Genomic DNA, 21031 nt, shown 5'->3' with positions numbered 1-21031 from the left:
AAGTTCTTGTATTTGAAGATAAAATCTTTTTGCTTTGAGGTAGAAAGATCTAGCTAACTGAAACAAGTTCATTAGATGAAAACCAACAAAAATTGACAAGAACCACAAAAAGTTCTTGTATTTTAAGATAAAATCTGACGCGATTGAAGAAAAAACTTCTAGCTCGCTGAAATATGTTCATTTGCTGAAAACCAACAAAACCACGAAAAGTTCTTGTATTTGAAGATAAAATCTTTTTGCTTTGAAGAAGAAAGATCTAGCTGACTGAAATAAGTTCATTAGATGAAAACCAACAAAAATTGACAAGAACCACGAAAAGTTCTTGTATTTTAAGATAAAATCTTCTGCTATTAAAGAAAAAACTTTGAGCTCGCTGAAATATGTTCATTTGCTGAAAATCAACAAAACCACGAAAAGTTCTTGTATTTGAAGATAAAATCTTTTTGCATTAAAGAAGAAAGATCTAGCTGACTGAAATAAGTTCATTCGATGAAAACCAACAAACATTGACAAGAACCACGAAAAGTTCTTGTATTTTAAGATAAAATCTGACGCTATTGAAGAAAAAACTTCCAGCTCGCTGAAATATGTTCATTTGCTGAAAACCAACAAAACCACGAAAAGTTCTTGTATTTGAAGATAAAATCTTTTTGCTTTGAAGAAGAAAGATCTAGCTGACTGAAATAAGTTCATGAGATGAAAACCAACAAAAATTGACAAGAACCACGAAAAGTTCTTGTATTTTAAGATAAAATCTTCCGCTATTAAAGAAAAAACTGTCAGCTCGCTGAAATATGTTCATTTGCTGAAAATCAACAAAACCACGAAAACTTTGAGCTCGCTGAAATATGTTCATTTGCTGAAAACCAACAAAACCACGAAAAGTTCTTGAATTTGAAGATAAAATCTTTTTGCTTTGAAGAAGAAAGATCCAGCTGACTGAAATAAGTTCATAAGATGAAAACCAACAAAAATTGACAAGAACCACGAAAAGTTCTTGGATTTTAAGATAAAATCTGACGCTATTGAAGAAAAAACTTCTTGCTCGCTGAAATATGTTCATTTGCTGAAAACCAACAAAACCACGAAAAGTTCTTGTATTTGAAGATAAAATCTTTTTGCTTTGAAGAAGAAAGATCTAGCTGACTGAAACAAGTTCATTCGATGAAAACCAACAAAAATTGACAAGAACCACGAAAAGTTCTTGTATTTTAAGATAAAATCTGACGCTATTAAAGAAAAAACTTCTCGCTCGCTGAAATATGTTCATTTGCTGAAAACCAACAAAACCACGAAAAGTTCTTGTATTTGAAGATAAAATCTTTTTGCTTTGAAGAAGAAAGATCTAGCTGACTGAAACAAGTTCATTCGATGAAAACCAACAAAAATTGACAAGAACCACGAAAGGTTCTTGTATTTTAAGATAAAATCTGACGCTATTAAAGAAAAAACTTCTCGCTCGCTGAAATATGTTCATTTGCTGAAAATTAACTAAAACCACGAAAAGTTCTTGTATTTGAAGATAAAATCTTTTTGCTTTGAGGTAGAAAGATCGAGCTGACTGAAAGAATTTCATCAGATCAAAACCAACAAAAATTGAGAAGAACCACGAAAAGTTCTTGTATTTTAAGATAAAATCTGACGCTATTGAAGAAAAAACTTCAAGCTCGCTGAAATATGATCATTTGCTGAAAACCAACAAAACCACGAAAAGTTCTTGTATTTGAAGATAAAATCTTTTTGCTTTGAAGAAGAAAGATCCAGCTGACTCAAATAAGTTCATCAGATGAAAACCAACAAAAATTGACAAGAACCACGAAAAGTTCTTGTATTTTAAGATAAAATCTTCTGCTATGAAAAAAAAAACTTTGAGCTCGCTGAAATATGTTCATTTGCTGAAAATCAACAAAACCACGAAAAGTTCTTGTATTTGAAGATAAAATCTTTTTGCATTAAAGAAGAAAGATCTAGCTGACTGAAATAAGTTCATTCGATGAAAACCAACAAAAATTGACAAGAACCACGAAAAGTTCTTGTATTTTAAGATAAAATCTGATGCTATTGAAGAAAAAACTTCTAGCTCGCTGAAATATGTTCATTTGCTGAAAACCAACAAAACCACGAAAAGTTCTTGTATTTGAAGATAAAATCTTTTTGCTTTGAAGGAGAAAGATCTCGCTGACTGAAATAAGTTCATTAGATGAAAACCAACAAAAATTGACAAGAACCACGAAAGGTTCTTGTATTTTAAGATAAAATCTGACGCTATTGAAGAAAAAACTTCTCGCTCGCTGAAATATGTTCATTTGCTGAAAACCAACAAAAGCACGAAAAGTTCTTGAATTTGAAGATAAAATCTTTTTGCTTTGAAGAAGAAAGATCCAGCTGACTGAAATAAGTTCATTCGATGAAAACCAACAAAAATTGACAAGAACCACGAAAAGTTCTTGTATTTTAAGATAAAATCTGACGCTATTGAAGAAAAAACTTCTAGCTCGCTGAAATATGTTCATTTGCTGAAAACCAACAAAACCACGAAAAGTTCTTGTATTTGAAGATAAAATCTTTTTGCTTTGAAGAAGAAAGATCGAGCTGACTGAAATAAGTTCATGAGATGAAAACCAACAAAAATTGACAAGAACCACGAAAGGTTCTTGTATTTTAAGATAAAACCTTCCGCTATTAAAGAAAAAACTTTGAGCTCGCTGAAATATGTTCATTTGCTGAAAATCAACAAAACCACGAAAAGTTCTTGTATTTGAAGATAAAATCTTTTTGCATTGAGGAAGAAAGATCGAGCTGACTGAAATAAGTTCATTAGATGAAAACCAACAAAAATTGACAAGAACCACGCAAAGTTCTTGTATTTTAAGATAAAATCTGACGCTATTGAAGAAAAAACTTCTAGCTCGCTGAAATATGTTCATTTGCTGAAAACCAACAAAACCACGAAAAGTTCTTGTATTTGAAGATAAAATCTTTTTGCTTTGAAGAAGAAAGATCTAGCTGACTGAAACAAATTCATTAGATGAAAACCAACAAAAATTGATAAGAACCACGAAAAGTTCTTGTATTTTAAGATAAAATCTGACGCTATTAAAGAAAAAACTTCTCGCTCGCTGAAATATGTTCATTTGCTGAAAATTAACTAAAACCACGAAAAGTTCTTGTATTTGAAGATAAAATCTTTTTGCTTTGAGGTAGAAAGATCGAGCTGACTGAAAGAAGTTCATCAGATCAAAACCAACAAAAATTTAGAAGAACCACGTAAAGTTCTTGTATTTTAAGATAAAATCTGACGCTATTGAAGAAAAAACTTCAAGCTCGCTGAAATATGTTCATTTGCTGAAAACCAACAAAACCACGAAAAGTTCTTGTATTTGAAGATAAAATCTTTTTGCTTTGAAGAAGAAAGATCTAGCTGACTGAAATAAGTTCATGAGATGAAAACCAACAAAAATGGACAAGAACCACGAAAGGTTCTTGTATTTTAAGATAAAACCTTCCGCTATTAAAGAAAAAACTTTGAGCTCGCTGAAATATGTTCATTTGCTGAAAATCAACAAAACCACGAAAAGTTCTTGTGTTTGAAGATAAAATCTTTTTGCATTGAGGAAGAAAGATCGAGCTGACTGAAATTAGTTCATTAGATGAAAACCAACAAAAATTGACAAGAACCACGCAAAGTTCTTGTATTTTAAGATAAAATCTGACGCTATTGAAGAAAAAACTTCTAGCTCGCTGAAATATGTTCATTTGCTGAAAACCAACAAAACCACGAAAAGTTCTTGAATTTGAAGATAAAATCTTTTTGCTTTGAAGAAGAAAGATCTAGCTGACTGAAACAAGTTCATTAGATGAAAACCAACAAAAATTGACAAGAACCACGAAAAGTTCTTGTATTTTAAGATAAAATCTGACGCTATTAAAGAAAAAACTTCTCGCTCGCTGAAATATGTTCATTTGCTGAAAATTAACTAAAACCACGAAAAGTTCTTGTATTTGAAGATAAAACCTTTTTGCTTTGAGGTAGAAAGATCGAGCTGACTGAAAGAAGTTCATCAGATCAAAACCAACAAAAATTGAGAAGAACCACGAAAAGTTCTTGTATTTTAAGATAAAATCTGACGCTATTGAAGAAAAAACTTCAAGCTCGCTGAAATATGTTCATTTGCTGAAAACCAACAAAACCACGAAAAGTTCTTGAATTTGAAGATAAAATCTTTTTGCTTTGAAGAAGAAAGATCCAGCTGACTGAAATAAGTTCATTAGATGAAAACCAACAAAAATTGACAAGAACCACGAAAAGTTCTTGTATTTTAAGATAAAATCTTCCGCTATTAAAGAAAAAACTTTCAGCTCGCTGAAATATGTTCATTTGCTGAAAATCAACAAAACCACGAAAAGTTCTTGTATTTGAAGATAAAATCTTTTTGCATTAAAGAAGAAAGATCTAGCTAACTGAAACAAGTTCATTAGATGAAAACCAACAAAAATTGACAAGAACCACAAAATGTTCTTGTATTTTAAGATAAAATCTGACGCGATTGAAGAAAAAACTTCTAGCTCGCTGAAATATGTTCATTTGCTGAAAACCAACAAAACCACGAAAAGTTCTTGTATTTGAAGATAAAATCTTTTTGCTTTGAAGAAGAAAGATCTAGCTGACTGAAATAAGTTCATTAGATGAAAACCAACAAAAATTGACAAGAACCACGAAAAGTTCTTGTATTTTAAGATAAAATCTGACGCTATTAAAGAAAAAACTTTGAGCTCGCTGAAATATGTTCATTTGCTGAAAATCAACAAAACCACGAAAAGTTCTTGTATTTGAAGATAAAATCTTTTTGCATTAAAGAAGAAAGATCTAGCTGACTGAAATAAGTTCATTCGATGAAAACCAACAAACATTGACAAGAACCACGAAAAGTTCTTGTAATTTAAGATAAAATCTGACGCTATTGAAGAAAAAACTTCCAGCTCGCTGAAATATGTTCATTTGCTGAAAACCAACAAAACCACGAAAAGTTCTTGTATTTGAAGATAAAATCTTTTTGCTTTGAAGAAGAAAGATCTAGCTGACTGAAATAAGTTCATGAGATGAAAACCAACAAAAATTGACAAGAACCACAAAAAGTTCTTGTATTTTAAGATAAAATCTTCCGCTATTAAAGAAAAAACTTTCAGCTCGCTGAAATATGTTCATTTGCTGAAAATCAACAAAACCACGAAAACTTTGAGCTCGCTGAAATATGTTCATTTGCTGAAAATCAACAAAACCACGAAAAGTTCTTGTATTTGAAGATAAAATCTTTTTGCATTAAAGAAGAAAGATCTAGCTGACTGAAACAAGTTCATTAGATGAAAACCAACAAAAATTGACAAGAACCACGAAAAGTTCTTGTATTTTAAGATAAAATCTGACGCTATTAAAGAAAAAACTTCTCGCTCGCTGAAATATGTTCATTTGCTGAAAATTAACAAAACCACGAAAAGTTCTTGTATTTGAAGATAAAATCTTTTTGCTTTGAGGTAGAAAGATCGAGCTGACTGAAAGAAGTTCTTCAGATCAAAACCAACAAAAATTGACAAGAACCACGAAAAGTTCTTGTATTTTAAGATAAAATCTGACGCTATTGAAGAAAAAACTTCAAGCTCGCTGAAATATGTTCATTTGCTGAAAACCAACAAAACCACGAAAAGTTCTTGAATTTGAAGATAAAATCTTTTTGCTTTGAAGAAGAAAGATCCAGCTGACTGAAATAAGTTCATAAGATGAAAACCAACAAAAATTGACAAGAACCACGAAAAGTTCTTGGATTTTAAGATAAAATCTGACGCTATTGAAGAAAAAACTTCTCGCTCGCTGAAATATGTTCATTTGCTGAAAACCAACAAAACCACGAAAAGTTCTTGTATTTGAAGATAAAATCTTTTTGCTTTGAAGAAGAAAGATCGAGCTGACTGAAATAAGTTCATTCGATGAAAACCAACAAAAATTGACAAGAACCACGAAAAGTTCTTGTATTTTAAGATAAAATCTGACGCTATTGAAGAAAAAACTTCTCGCTCGCTGAAATATGTTCATTTGCTGAAAACCAACAAAACCACGAAAAGTTCTTGTATTTGAAGATAAAATCTTTTTGCTTTGAAGAAGAAAGATCTAGCTGACTGAAACAAGTTCATTCGATGAAAACCAACAAAAATTGACAAGAACCACGAAAAGTTCTTGTATTTTAAGATAAAATCTGACGCTATTAAAGAAAAAACTTCTCGCTCGCTGAAATATGTTCATTTGCTGAAAATTAACTAAAACCACGAAAAGTTCTTGTATTTGAAGATAAAATCTTTTTGCTTTGAGGTAGAAAGATCGAGCTGACTGAAAGAAGTTCTTCAGATCAAAACCAACAAAAATTGACAAGAACCACGAAAAGTTCTTGTATTTTAAGATAAAATCTGACGCGATTGAAGAAAAAACTTCTAGCTCGCTGAAATATGTTCATTTGCTGAAAACCAACAAAACCACGAAAAGTTCTTGTATTTGAAGATAAAATCTTTTTGCTTTGAAGAAGAAAGATCTAGCTGACTGAAATAAGTTCATGAGATGAAAACCAACAAAAATTGACAAGAACCACGAAAGGTTCTTGTATTTTAAGATAAAACCTTCCGCTATTAAAGAAAAAACTTTGAGCTCGCTGAAATATGTTAATTTGCTGAAAATCAACAAAACCTCGAAAAGTTCTTGTATTTGAAGATAAAAACTTTTTGCATTGAGGAAGAAAGATCGAGCTGACTGAAATAAGTTCATTAGATGAAAACCAACAAAAATTGACAAGAACCACGCAAAGTTCTTGTATTTTAAGATAAAATCTGACGCTATTGAAGAAAAAACTTCTAGCTCGCTGAAATATGTTCATTTGCTGAAAACCAACAAAACCACGAAAAGTTCTTGTATTTGAAGATAAAATCTTTTTGCTTTGAAGAAGAAAGATCTAGCTGACTGAAACAAGTTCATTCGATGAAAACAAACAAAAATTGACAAGAACCACGAAAAGTTCTTGTATTTTATGATAAAATCTGACGCTATTAAAGAAAAAACTTTGAGCTCGCTGAAATATGTTCATTTGCTGAAAATCAACAAAACCACGAAAAGTTCTTGTATTTGAAGATAAAATCTTTTTGCATTAAAGAAGAAAGATCTAGCTGACTGAAATAAGTTCATTCGATGAAAACCAACAAACATTGACAAGAACCACGAAAAGTTCTTGTAATTTAAGATAAAATCTGACGCTATTGAAGAAAAAACTTCCAGCTCGCTGAAATATGTTCATTTGCTGAAAACCAACAAAACCACGAAAAGTTCTTGTATTTGAAGATAAAATCTTTTTGCTTTGAAGAAGAAAGATCTAGCTGACTGAAATAAGTTCATGAGATGAAAACCAACAAAAATTGACAAGAACCACAAAAAGTTCTTGTATTTTAAGATAAAATCTTCCGCTATTAAAGAAAAAACTTTCAGCTCGCTGAAATATGTTCATTTGCTGAAAATCAACAAAACCACGAAAACTTTGAGCTCGCTGAAATATGTTCATTTGCTGAAAATCAACAAAACCACGAAAAGTTCTTGTATTTGAAGATAAAATCTTTTTGCATTAAAGAAGAAAGATCTAGCTGACTGAAACAAGTTCATTAGATGAAAACCAACAAAAATTGACAAGAACCACGAAAAGTTCTTGTATTTGAAGATAAAATCTTTTTGCTTTGAAGAAGAAAGATCTTGCTGACTGAAATAAGTTCATTAGATGAAAACCAACAAAAATTGACAAGAAGCTCGAAAAGTTCTTGTATTTTAAGATAAAATCTGACGCTATTGAAGAAAAAACTTCTAGCTCGCTGAAATATGTTCATTTGCTGAAAACCAACAAAACCACGAAAAGTTCTTGTATTTGAAGATAAAATCTTTTTGCTTTGAAGAAGAAAGATCTCGCTGACTGAAATACGTTCATTAGATGAAAACCAACAAAAATTGACAAGAACCACGTAAGGTTCTTGTATTTTAAGATAAAATCTGACGCTATTGAAGAAAAAACTTCTCGCTCGCTGAAATATGTTCATTTGCTGAAAACCAACAAAACCATGAAAAGTTCTTGTATTTGAAGATAAAATCTTTTTGCTTTGAAGAAGAAAGATCTTGCTGACTGAAATAAGTTCATTAGATGAAAACCAACAAAAATTGACAAGAACCTCGAAAAGTTCTTGTATTTTAAGATAAAATCTTCTGCTATTAAAGAAAAAACTTTGAGCTCGCTGAAATATGTTCATTTGCTGAAAATCAACAAAACCACGAAAAGTTCTTGTATTTGAAGATAAAATCTTTTTGCATTAAAGAAGAAAGATCTAGCTGACTGAAACAAGTTCATTAGATGAAAACCAACAAAAATTGACAAGAACCACGAAAAGTTCTTGTATTTTAAGATAAAATCTGACGCTATTAAAGAAAAAACTTCTCGCTCGCTGAAATATGTTCATTTGCTGAAAATTAACAAAACCACGAAAAGTTCTTGTATTTGAAGATAAAATCTTTTTGCTTTGAGGTAGAAAGATCGAGCTGACTGAAAGAAGTTCTTCAGATCAAAACCAACAAAAATTGACAAGACCCACGAAAAGTTCTTGTATTTTAAGATAAAATCTGACGCTATTGAAGAAAAAACTTCAAGCTCGCTGAAATATGTTCATTTGCTGAAAACCAACAAAACCACGAAAAGTTCTTGAATTTGAAGATAAAATCTTTTTGCTTTGAAGAAGAAAGATCCAGCTGACTGAAATAAGTTCATAAGATGAAAACCAACAAAAATTGACAAGAACCACGAAAAGTTCTTGTATTTTAAGATAAAATCTGACGCTATTGAAGAAAAAACTTCTCGCTCGCTGAAATATGTTCATTTGCTGAAAACCAACAAAACCACGAAAAGTTCTTGTATTTGAAGATAAAATCTTTTTGCTTTGAAGAAGAAAGATCGAGCTGACTGAAATAAGTTCATTAGATGAAAACCAACAAAAATTGACAAGAACCACGAAAAGTTCTTGTATTTTAAGATAAAATCTGACGCTATTAAAGAAAAAACTTCTCGCTCGCTGAAATATGTTCATTTGCTGAAAATCAACAAAACCACGAAAAGTTCTTATATTTGAAGAGAAAATCTTTTTGCTTTGAAGAAGAAAAATCTCGCTGACTGAAATAAGTTCATCAGATGAAAACCAACAAGAATTGACAAGAACCACGAAAAGTTCTTGTATTTTAAGATAAAATCTGACGCTATTAAAGAAAAAACTTCTTGCTCGCTGAAATATGTTCATTTGCTGAAAATCAACAAAACCACGAATAGTTCTTGTATTTGAAGATAAAATCTTTTTGCATTGAAGAAGAAAGATCTAGCTGACGGAAACAAGTTCATTAGATGAAAACCAACAAAAATTGACAAGAACCACGAAAAGTTCTTGTATTTTAAGATAAAATCTGACGCTATTAAAGAAAAAACTTCTCGCTCGCTGAAATATGTTCATTTGCTGAAAATTAACAAAACCACGAAATGTTCTTGTATTTGAAGATAAAATCTTTTTGCTTTGAGGTAGAAAGATCGAGCTGACTGAAAGAAGTTCTTCAGATCAAAACCAACAAAAATTGACAAGAACCACGAAAAGTTCTTGTATTTTAAGATAAAATCTGACGCTATTGAAGAAAAAACTTCAAGCTCGCTGAAATATGTTCATTTGCTGAAAACCAACAAAACCACGAAAAGTTCTTGAATTTGAAGATAAAATCTTTTTGCTTTGAAGAAGAAAGATCCAGCTGACTGAAATAAGTTCATTCGATGAAAACCAACAAAAATTGACAAGAACCACGAAAAGTTCTTGTATTTTAAGATAAAATCTGACGCTATTGAAGAAAAAACTTCTAGCTCGCTGAAATATGTTCATTTGCTGAAAACCAACAAAACCACGAAAAGTTCTTGTATTTGAAGATAAAATCTTTTTGCTTTGAAGAAGAAAGATCGAGCTGACTGAAATAAGTTCATTAGATGAAAACCAACAAAAATTGACAAGAACCACGAAAAGTTCTTGTATTTTAAGATAAAATCTGACGCTATTAAAGAAAAAACTTCTCGCTCGCTGAAATATGTTCATTTGCTGAAAATCAACAAAACCACGAAAAGTTCTTATATTTGAAGAGAAAATCTTTTTGCTTTGAAGAAGAAAGATCTCGCTGACTGAAATAAGTTCATCAGACGAAAACCAACAAGAATTGACAAGAACCACGAAAAGTTCTTGTATTTTAAGATAAAATCTGACGCTATTAAAGAAAAAACTTCTTGCTCGCTGAAATATGTTCATTTGCTGAAAATCAACAAAACCACGAAAAGTTCTTGTATTTGAAGATAAAATCTTTTTGCATTAAAGAAGAAAGATCTAGCTGACTGAAACAAGTTCATTAGATGAAAACCAACAAAAATTGACAAGAACCACGAAAAGTTCTTGTATTTTAAGATAAAATCTGACGCTATTGAAGAAAAAACTTCTAGCTCGCTGAAATATGTTCATTTGCTGAAAACCAACAAAACCACGAAAAGTTCTTGTATTTGAAGATAAAATCTTTTTGCTTTGAAGAAGAAAGATCTAGCTGACTGAAACAAGTTCATTAGATGAAAACCAACAAAAATTGACAAGAACCACGAAAAGTTCTTGTATTTTAAGATAAAATCTGACGCTATTAAAGAAAAAACTTCTCGCTCGCTGAAATATGTTCATTTGCTGAAAATTAACTAAAACCACGAAAAGTTCTTGTATTTGAAGATAAAATCTTTTTGCTTTGAGGTAGAAAGATCGAGCCGACTGAAAGAAGTTCATCAGATCAAAACCAACAAAAATTGAGAAGAACCACGAAAAGTTCTTGTATTTTAAGATAAAATCTGACGCTATTGAAGAAAAAACTTCAAGCTCGCTGAAATATGTTCATTTGCTGAAAACCAACAAAACCACGAAAAGTTCTTGAATTTGAAGATAAAATCTTTTTACTTTGAAGAAGAAAGATCCAGCTGACTGAAATAAGTTCATTAGATGAAAACCAACAAAAATTGACAAGAACCACGAAAAGTTCTTGTATTTTAAGATAAAATCTTCCGCTATTAAAGAAAAAACTTTGAGCTCGCTGAAATATCTTCATTTGCTGAAAATCAACAAAACCACGAAAAGTTCTTGTATTTGAAGATAAAATCTTTTTGCATTAAAGAAGAAAGATCTAGCTAACTGAAACAAGTTTATCAGATGAAAACCAACAAAAATTGACAAGAACCACGAAAAGTTCTTGTATTTTAAGATAAAATCTGACGCGATTGAAGAAAAAACTTCTAGCTCGCTGAAATATGTTCATTTGCTGAAAACCAACAAAACCACGAAAAGTTCTTGTATTTGAAGATAAAATCTTTTTGCTTTGAAGAAGAAAGATCTAGCTGACTGAAATAAGTTCATTAGATGAAAACCAACAAAAATTGACAAGAACCACGAAAAGTTCTTGTATTTTAAGATAAAATCTTCCGCTATTAAAGAAAAAACTTTGAGCTCGCTGAAATATGTTCATTTGCTGAAAATCACAAAACCACGAAAAGTTCTTGTATTTGAAGATAAAATCTTTTTGCATTAAAGAAGAAAGATCTAGCTGACTGAAATAAGTTCATTCGATGAAAACCAACAAAAATTGACAAGAACCACGAAAAGTTCTTGTATTTTAAGATAAAATCTGACGCTATTGAAGAAAAAACTTCTAGCTCGCTGAAATATGTTCATTTGCTGAAAACCAACAAAACCACGAAAAGTTCTTGTATTTGAAGATAAAATCTTTTTGCTTTGAAGAAGAAAGATCTCGCTGACTGAAATAAGTTCATTAGATGAAAACCAACACAAATTGACAAGAACCACGAAAGGTTCTTGTATTTTAAGATAAAATCTGACGCTATTGAAGAAAAAACTTCTCGCTCGCTGAAATATGTTCATTTGCTGAAAACCAACAAAACCACGAAAAGTTCTTGTATTTGAAGATAAAATCTTTTTGCTTTGAAGAAGAAAGATCTTGCTGACTGAAACAAGTTCATTAGATGAAAACCAACAAAAATTGACAAGAACCACGAAAAGTTCTTGTATTTTAAGATAAAATCTGACGCTATTAAAGAAAAAACTTCTTGCTCGCTGAAATATGTTCATTTGCTGAAAATCAACAAAACCACGAAAAGTTCTTGTATTTGTAGATAAAATCTTTTTGCATTAAAGAAGAAAGATCTAGCTGACTGAAACAAGTTCATTAGATGAAAACCAATAAAAATTGACAAGAACCACGAAAAGTTCTTGTATTTTAAGATAAAATCTGACGCTATTGAAGAAAAAACTTCAAGCTCGCTGAAATATGTTCATTTGCTGAAAACCAACAAAACCACGAAAAGTTCTTGAATTTGAAGATAAAATCTTTTTGCTTTGAAGAAGAAAGATCCAGCTGACTGAAATAAGTTCATAAGATGAAAACCAACAAAAATTGACAAGAACCACGAAAAGTTCTTGTATTTTAAGATAAAATCTGACGCTATTAAAGAAAAAACTTCTCGCTCGCTGAAATATGTTCATTTGCTGAAAATTAACTAAAACCACGAAAAGTTCTTGTATTTGAAGATAAAATCTTTTTGCTTTGAGGTAGAAAGATCGAGCTGACTGAAAGAAGTTCATCAGATCAAAACCAACAAAAATTGAGAAGAACCACGAAAAGTTCTTGTATTTTAAGATAAAATCTGACGCTATTGAAGAAAAAACTTCAAGCTCGCTGAAATATGTTCATTTGCTGAAAACCAACAAAACCACGAAAAGTTCTTGAATTTGAAGATAAAATCTTTTTGCTTTGAAGAAGAAAGATCCAGCTGACTGAAATAAGTTCATTAGATGAAAACCAACAAAAATTGACAAGAACCACGAAAAGTTCTTGTATTTTAAGTAAAATCTTCCGCTATTAAAGAAAAAACTTTGAGCTCGCTGAAATATGTTCATTTGCTGAAAATCAACAAAACCACGAAAAGTACTTGTATTTGAAGATAAAATCTTTTTGCATTAAAGAAGAAAGATCTAGCTAACTGAAACAAGTTCATTAGATGAAAACCAACAAAAATTGACAAGAACCACAAAAAGTTCTTGTATTTTAAGATAAAATCTGACGCTATTGAAGAAAAAACTTCTAGCTCGCTGAAATATGTTCATTTGCTGAAAACCAACAAAACCACGAAAAGTTCTTGTATTTGAAGATAAAATCTTTTTGCTTTGAAGAAGAAAGATCTAGCTGACTGAAATAAGTTCATTAGATGAAAACCAACAAAAATTGACAAGAACCACGAAAAGTTCTTGTATTTTAAGATAAAATCTTCTGCTATTAAAGAAAAAACTTTGAGCTCGCTGAAATATGTTCATTTGCTGAAAATCAACAAAACCACGAAAAGTTCTTGTATTTGAAGATAAAATCTTTTTGCATTAAAGAAGAAAGATCAAGCTGACTGAAACAAGTTCATTAGATGAAAACCAACAAAAATTGACAAGAACCACGAAAAGTTCTTGTATTTTAAGATAAAATCTGACGCTATTAAAGAAAAAACTTCTCGCTCGCTGAAATATGTTCATTTGCTTGAAATTAACACAACCACGAAAAGATCTTGTATTTGAAGATAAAATCTTTTTGCTTTGAGGTAGAAAGATCGAGCTGACTGAAAGAAGTTCTTCAGATCAAAACCAACAAAAATTGACAAGAACCACGAAAAGTTTTTGTATTTTAAGATAAAATCTGACGCTATTGAAGAAAAAACTTCAAGCTCGCTGAAATATGTTCATTTGCTGAAAACCAACAAAACCACGAAAAGTTCTTGAATTTGAAGATAAAATCTTTTTGCTTTGAAGAAGAAAGATCCAGCTGACTGAAACAAGTTCATAAGATGAAAACCAACAAAAATTGACAAGAACCACGAAAAGTTCTTGTATTTTAAGATAAAATCTGACGCTATTGAAGAAAAAACTTCTAGCTCGCTGAAATATGTTCATTTGCTGAAAATCAACAAAACCACGAAAAGTTCTTATATTTGAAGAGAAAATCTTTTTGCTTTGAAGAAGAAAGATCTCGCTGACTGAAATAAGTTCATCAGATGAAAACCAACAAGAATTGACAAGAACCACGAATAGTTGTTGTATTTTAAGATAAAATCTGACGCTATTAAAGAAAAAACTTCTTGCTCGCTGAAATATGTTCATTTGCTGAAAATCAACAAAACCACGAAAAGTTCTTGTATTTGAAGATAAAATCTTTTTGCATTAAAGAAGAAAGATCTAGCTGACTGAAACAAGTTCATTAGATGAAAACCAACAAAAATTGACAAGAACCACGAAAAGTTCTTGTATTTTAAGATAAAATCTGACGCTATTAAAGAAAAAACTTCTCGCTCGCTGAAATATGTTCATTTGCTTGAAATTAACAAAACCACGAAAAGTTCTTGTATTTGAAGATAAAATCTTTTTGCTTTGAGGTAGAAAGATCGAGCTGACTGAAAGAAGTTCTTCAGATCAAAACCAACAAAAATTGACAAGAACCACGAAAAGTTTTTGTATTTTAAGATAAAATCTGACGCTATTGAAGAAAAAACTTCAAGCTCGCTGAAATATGTTCATTTGCTGAAAACCAACAAAACCACGAAAAGTTCTTGAATTTGAAGATAAAATCTTTTTGCTTTGAAGAAGAAAGATCCAGCTGACTGAAACAAGTTCATAAGATGAAAACCAACAAAAATTGACAAGAACCACGAAAAGTTCTTGTATTTTAAGATAAAATCTGACGCGATTGAAGAAAAAACTTCTAGCTCGCTGAAATATGTTCATTTGCTGAAAATCAACAAAACCACGAAAAGTTCTTATATTTGAAGAGAAAATCTTTTTGCTTTGAAGAAGAAAGATCTCGCTGACTGAAATAAGTTCATCAGATGAAAACCAACAAGAATTGACAAGAACCACGAATAGTTGTTGTATTTTAAGATAAAATCTGACGCTATTAAAGAAAAAACTTCTTGCTCGCTGAAATATGTTCATTTGCTGAAAATCAACAAAACCACGAAAAGTTCTTGTATTTGAAGATAAAATCTTTTTGCATTAAAGAAGAAAGATCTAGCTGACTGAAACAAGTTCATTAGATGAAAACCAACAAAAATTGACAAGAACCACGAAAAGTTCTTGTATTTTAAGATAAAATCTGACGCTATTAAAGAAAAAACTTCTCGCTCGCTGAAATATGTTCATTTGCTGAAAATTAACAAAACCACGAAAAGTTCTTGTATTTGAAGATAAAATCTTTTTGCTTTGAGGTAGAAAGATCGAGCTGACTGAAAGAAGTTCTTCAGATCAAAACCAACAAAAATTGACAAGAACCACGAAAAGTTCTTGTATTTTAAGATAAAATCTGACGCTATAAAAGAAAAAACTTTAATAGCAGAAGATTTTATCTTAAAATACAAGAACTTTTCGTGGTTCGTGTCAATTTTTGTTGGTTTTCATCGAATGAACTTATTTCAGTCAGCTAGATCTTTCTTCTTCAAAGCAAAAAGATTTTATCTTCAAATACAAGAACTTTTCGTGGTTTTGTTGGTTTTCAGCAAATGAACATATTTCAGCGAGCTAGAAGTTTTTTCTTCAATCGCGTCAGATTTTATCTTAAAATACAAGAACTTTTCGTGGTTCTTGTCAATTTTTGTTGGTTTTCATCTAATGAACTTGTTTCAGTTAGCTAGATCTTTCTTCTTTAATGCAAAAAGATTTTATCTTCAAATACAAGAACTTTTCGTGGTTTTGTTGATTTTCAGCAAATGAAGATATTACGGCGAGCTCAAAGTTTTTTCTTTAATAGCGGAAGATTTTATCTTAAAATACAAGAACTTTTCGTGGTTCTTGTCAATTTTTGTTGGTTTTCATCTAATGAACTTATTTCAGTCAGCTGGATCTTTCTTCTTCAAAGCAAAAAGATTTTATCTTCAAATTCAAGAACTTTTCGTGGTTTTGTTGGTTTTCAGCAAATGAACATATTTCAGCGAGCTTGAAGTTTTTTCTTCAATAGCGTCAGATTTTATCTTAAAATACAAGAACTTTTCGTGGTTCTTCTCAATTTTTGTTGGTTTTGATCTGAAGAACTTCTTTCAGTCAGCTCGATCTGTCTACCTCAAAGCAAAAAGATTTTATCTTCAAATACAAGAACTTTTCGTGCTTTTGTTAATTTCAAGCAAATGAACATATTTCAGCGAGCGAGAAGTTTTTTCTTTAATAGCGTCAGATTTTATCTTAAAATACAAGAACTTTTCGTGGTTCTTGTCAATTTTTGTTGGTTTTCATCTAATGAACTTGTTTCAGTCAGCTAGATCTTTCTTCTTCAAAGCAAAAAGATTTTATCTTCAAATTCAAGAACTTTTCGTGGTTTTGTTGGTTTTCAGCAAATGAACATATTTCAGCGAGCTCAAAGTTTTTTCTTTAATAGCGGAAGATTTTACTTAAAATACAAGAACTTTTCGTGGTTCTTGTCAATTTTTGTTGGTTTTCATCTAATGAACTTATTTCAGTCAGCTGGATCTTTCTTCTTCAAAGCAAAAAGATTTTATCTTCAAATTCAAGAACTTTTCGTGGTTTTGTTGGTTTTCAGCAAATGAACATATTTCAGCGAGCTTGAAGTTTTTTCTTCAATAGCGTCAGATTTTATCTTAAAATACAAGAACTTTTTGTGGTTCTTCTCAATTTTTGTTGGTTTTGATCTGATGAACTTCTTTCAGTCAGCTCGATCTTTCTACCTCAAAGCAAAAAGATTTTATCTTCAAATACAAGTACTTTTCGTGGTTTTGTTAATTTTCAGCAAATGAACATATTTCAGCGAGCGAGAAGTTTTTTCTTTAATAGCGTCAGATTTTATCTTAAAATACAAGAACTTTTCGTGGTTCTTGTCAATTTTTGTTGGTTTTCATCTTATGAACTTATTTCAGTCAGCTGGATCTTTCTTCTTCAAAGCAAAAAGATTTTATCTTCAAATTCAAGAACTTTTCGTGGTTTTGTTGGTTTTCAGCAAATGAACATATTTCAGCGAGCTTGAAGTTTTTTCTTTAATAGCGTCAGATTTTATCTTAAAATACAAGAACTTTTCGTGGTTCTTGTCAATTTTTGTTGGTTTTCATCTAAGGAACTTGTTTCAGTCAGCTAGATCTTTCTTCTTTAATGCAAAAAGATTTTATCTTCAAATACAAGAACTTTTCGTGGTTTTGTTGATTTTCAGCAAATGAACATATTTCAGCGAGCAAGAAGTTTTTTCTTTAATAGCGTCAGATTTTATCTTAAAATACAAGAACTTTTCGTGGTTCTTGTCAATTTTTGTTGGTTTTCATCTAATGAACTTGTTTCAGTCAGCTAGATCTTTCTTCTTTAATGCAAAAAGATTTTATCTTCAAATACAAGAACTTTTTGTGGTTTTGTTGATTTTCAGCAAATGAACATATTTCAGCGAGCTCAAAGTTTTTTCTTTAATAGCAGAAGATTTTATCTTAAAATACAAGAACTTTTCGTGGTTCTTGTCAATTTTTGTTGGTTTTCATCTAATGAACTTGTTTCAGTCAGCTAGATCCTTCTTCTTTAATGCAAAAAGATTTTATCTTCAAATACAAGAACTTTTCGTGGTTTTGTTGATTTTCAGCAAATTAACATATTTCAGCGAGCTCAAAGTTTTTTCTTTAATAGCAGAAGATTTTATCTTAAAATACAAGAACTTTTCGTGGTTCTTGTGAATTTTTGTTGGTTTTCATCTAATGAACTTATTTCAGTCAGCAAGATCTTTCTTCTTCAAAGCAAAAAGATTTTATCTTCAAATACAAGAACTTTTCGTGGTTTTGTTGGTTTTCAGCAAATGAACATATTTCAGCGAGCGAGAAGTTTTTTCTTCAATAGCGTCAGATTTTATCTTAAAATACAAGAACTTTGCGTGGTTCTTGTCAATTTTGTTGGTTTTCATCTAATGAACTTATTTCAGTCAGCTCGATCTTTCTTCCTCAATGCAAAAAGATTTTATCTTCAAATACAAGAACTTTTCGTGGTTTTGTTGATTTTCGCTGAAATATGTTCATTTGCTGAAAACCAACAAAACCACGAAAAGTTCTTGTATTTGAAGATAAAATCTTTTTGCTTTGAAGAAGAAAGATCTAGCTGACTGAAATAAGTTCATGAGATGAAAACTAACAAAAATTGACAAGAACCACGAAAGGTTCTTGTATTTTAAGATAAAACCTTCCGCTATTAATGAAAAAACTTTGAGCTCGCTGAAATATGTTCATTTGCTGAAAATCAACAAAACCACGAAAAGTTCTTGTATTTGAAGATAAAATCTTTTTGCATTGAGGAAGAAAGATCTAGCTGACTGAAACAAGTTCATTGGATGAAAACCAACAAAAATTGACAAGAACGACGAAAAGTTCTTGTATTTTAAGATAAAATCTGACGCTATTAAAGAAAAAACTTTGAGCTCGCTGAAATATGTTCATTTGCTGAAAATCAACAAAACCACGAAAAGTTCTTGTATTTGAAGATAAAATCTTTTTGCATTAAAGAAGAAAGATCGAGCTGACTGAAACAAGTTCATTAGATGAAAACCAACAAAAATTGACAAGAACCACGAAAAGTTCTTGTATTTTAAGATAAAATCTGACGCGATTGAAGAAAAAACTTCTAGTTCGCTGAAATATGTTCATTTGCTGAAAACCAACAAAACCACGAAAAGTTCTTGTATTTGAAGATAAAATCTTTTTGCTTTGAAGAAGATCTAGCTGACTGAAATAAGTTCATTAGATGAAAACCAACAAAAATTGACAAGAACCACGAAAAGTTCTTGTATTTTAAGATAAAATCTTCTGCTATCAAAGACAAAACTTTGAGCTCGCTGAAATATGTTAATTTGCTGAAAATCAACAAAACCACGAAAAGTTCTTGTATTTGAAGATAAAATCTTTTTGCATTAAAGAAGAAAGATCTAGCTGACTGAAACAAGTTCATTAGATGAAAACCAACAAAAATTGACAAGAACCACGAAAAGTTCTTGTATTTTAAGATAAAATCTGACGCTATTAAAGAAAAAACTTTGAGCTCGCTGAAATATGTTCATTTGCTGAAAGTCAACAAAACCACAAAAAGTTCTTGTATTTGAAGATAAAATCTTTTTGAATTAAAGAAGAAAGATCTAGCTGACTGAAACAAGTTCATTAGATGAAAACCAACAAAAATTGACAAGAACCACGAAAAGTTCTTGTATTTTAAGATAAAATCTGACGCTATTAAAGAAAAAACTTCTCGCTCGCTGAAATATGTTCATTTGCTGAAAATTCACAAAACCACGAAAAGTTCTTGTATTTGAAGATAAAATCTTTTTGCTTTGAGGTAGAAAGATCGAGCTGACTGAAAGAAGTTCTTCAGATCAAAACCAACAAAAATTGACATGAACCACGAAAAGTTCTTGTATTTTAAGATAAAATCTGACGCTATTGAAGAAAAAACTTCAAGCTCGCTGAAATATGTTCATTTGCTGAAAACCAACAAAACCACGAAAAGTTCTTGAATTTGAAGATAAAATCTTTTTGCTTTGAAGAAGAAAGATCCAGCTGAATGAAATAAGTTCATTCGATGAAAACCAACAAAAATTGACAAGAACCACGAAAAGTTCTTGTATTTTAAGATAAAATCTGACGCGATTGAAGAAAAAACTTTCAGCTCGCTGAAATATGTTAATTTGCTGAAAATCAACAAAACCACGAAAAGTTCTTGTATTTGAAGATAAAATCTTTTTGCTTTGAAGAAGAAAGATCTAGCTGACTGAAACAAGTTCATTAGATGAAAACCAACAAAAATTGACAAGAACCACGAAAAGTTCTTGTATTTTAAGATAAAATCTGACGCTATTAAAGAAAAAACTTCTTGCTCGCTGAAATATGTTCATTTGCTGAAAATCAACAAAACCACGAAAAGTTCTTGTATTTGAAGATAAAATCTTTTTGCATGAAAGAAGAAAGATCTAGCTGACTGAAACAAGTTCATTAGATGAAAACCAACAAAAATTGACAAGAACCACGAAAAGTTCTTGTATTTTAAGATAAAATCTGACGCTATTAAAGAAAAAACTTCTCGCTCGCTGAAATATGTTCATTTGCTGAAAATTCACAAAACCACGAAAAGTTCTTGTATTTGAAGATAAAATCTTTTTGCTTGGAGGTAGAAAGATCGAGCTGACTGAAAGACGTTCTTCAGATCAAAACCAACAAAAATTGACAAGAACCACGAAAAGTTCTTGTATTTGAAGATAAAATCTTTTTGCTTTGAAGAAGAAAGATCGAGCTGACTGAAATAAGTTCATTAGATGAAAACCAACAAAAATTGACAAGAACCACGAAAAGTTCTTGTATTTTAAGATAAAATCTTCTGCTATCAAAGACAAAACTTTGAGCTCGCTGAAATATGTTAATTTGCTGAAAATCAACAAAACCACGAAAAGTTCTTGTATTTGAAGATAAAATCTTTTTGCATTAAAGAAGAAAGATCTAGCTGACTGAAACAAGTTCATTAGATGAAAACCAACAAAAATTGACAAGAACCACGAAAAGTTCTTGTATTTTAAGATAAAATCTGACGCTATTAAAGAAAAAACTTTGAGCTCGCTGAAATATGTTCATTTGCTGAAAATCAACAAAACCACGAAAAGTTCTTGTATTTGAAGATAAAATCTTTTTGCATTAAAGAAGAAAGATCTAGCTGACTGAAACAAGTTCATTAGATGAAAACCAACAAAAATTGACAAGAACCACGAAAAGTTCTTGTATTTTAAGATAAAATCTGACGCTATTGAAGAAAAAACTTCAAGCTCGCTGAAATATGTTCATTTGCTGAAAACCAACAAAACCACGAA

The sequence above is a fragment of the Heptranchias perlo genome, chromosome 6 (assembly GCF_035084215.1).
Source record: "Heptranchias perlo isolate sHepPer1 chromosome 6, sHepPer1.hap1, whole genome shotgun sequence".
NCBI classification, from domain to species: Eukaryota; Metazoa; Chordata; class Chondrichthyes; order Hexanchiformes; family Hexanchidae; genus Heptranchias; species Heptranchias perlo.
The sequence above is the reverse complement of the archived record's forward strand: the minus strand, read 5'-3'. Positions refer to the sequence as shown.